The following is a 1,228-nucleotide window of genomic DNA, read 5'->3' as shown; positions in this document are numbered from 1 at the left end:
CAACTACTCACAACCACTGCATGTTGCATCAAAAAGTCCCGTCTCTTGCTAGTTTTAAACCCGTCTCCTACTCATTTCGATGTGTGCCCCCTTCTTCTGGGAGTTGGTGAACAACAGGCCCCTCTTCCCTTCGTTAACACGCGTCAGCATTTTATAGACCTCGATCCTATCTCCCCTCAGCCTTCTCCTTCCCATTTGAAGAGTACTGGCCTTTTCAGTCTTCAATTTGTTTTACCCCTGCCTGCCGCCGGCCCCTGCCCTTCTGTTTACTCATCTTATGCTGCTGGTGGCGGTAGGGTTGGAGCATTTGCTCAGCCATGATGGTCCATGACATGTACAGGAGGCAGGGATCTGGCGTGAGCCCTGTTCTTCGACCCACTGATTAGCTGGAACAAGTGTTGAGCCAGCTTTTGAGCATCATGTGCCTTCTTTGGGTCTCCTTTCTACTCTGGGAGGAAGCGGCCACTACCAGAGGCTGAGGAAGGGCAGCTGATGCTTGTCCAACCCCGCTTCCAACTGTTCAGTGGGGTGGATAAGAGAGCCTGCTCTCAGCCCTTGCTTCTTGTTGGCAGTGTTGGCATTCGGTGTGGTGGGGTGGGAGGGTAGAGACCCTGCTAGGAGGCACGGTGGGGTCACATGGCAGGGCCAGGAACACCATCTGTCACACACGTCCTGTCCTGGTTCAGGCATCACTTTGCGTGACCTGCTCAGGCTCACACCATGGGGCTGTCTCCTGTGAAACCTTTCCATCTTTCCTAGGCCAGCAGCTGGTGGGTGAAATTCAGCCATTACGGGGCCTGTGGGAGGAGATCGTCTCGCCCTGCGCTGTGCTCCAGGAGCAATACCGTGAGTACCAGAGGCAAGCGCTGCACTCAGGTCTGTTAGGGCAAGGGTTGAAGTGAGGGGGAAGAGATCCCCGACCCTGAGCCAGGCCCAAGGTGAAGAGATCGAGCTCAGCAAAGTTCCCAGGACCGCCCTACACTGAGTGGGGCTTAATCCCCAGCACAGCCCCTGACGCAGGACATTTGTCCTAACTGGGAAGAATTCATCCTCTTTGGGCAAACTGCCAAATGTCCCATTGGCCCCGGGCTGTGGGCACAGGAGCAGGATGTGGCTTGGGGAGCATCAGCTGCTGGGGCTTCCTCCTAAAGTGGAAGCATTGGCACATTCACATAATGCTCTGCCCTGCCTAATTACCTCCAGCCTCTCCACAGAGCTAATGAGCCTG

Source organism: Alligator sinensis, unplaced genomic scaffold (genome assembly GCF_000455745.1).
Source record: "Alligator sinensis unplaced genomic scaffold, ASM45574v1 scaffold1886_1, whole genome shotgun sequence".
NCBI classification, from domain to species: Eukaryota; Metazoa; Chordata; order Crocodylia; family Alligatoridae; genus Alligator; species Alligator sinensis.
Note: the sequence above shows the minus strand (reverse complement) of the source record.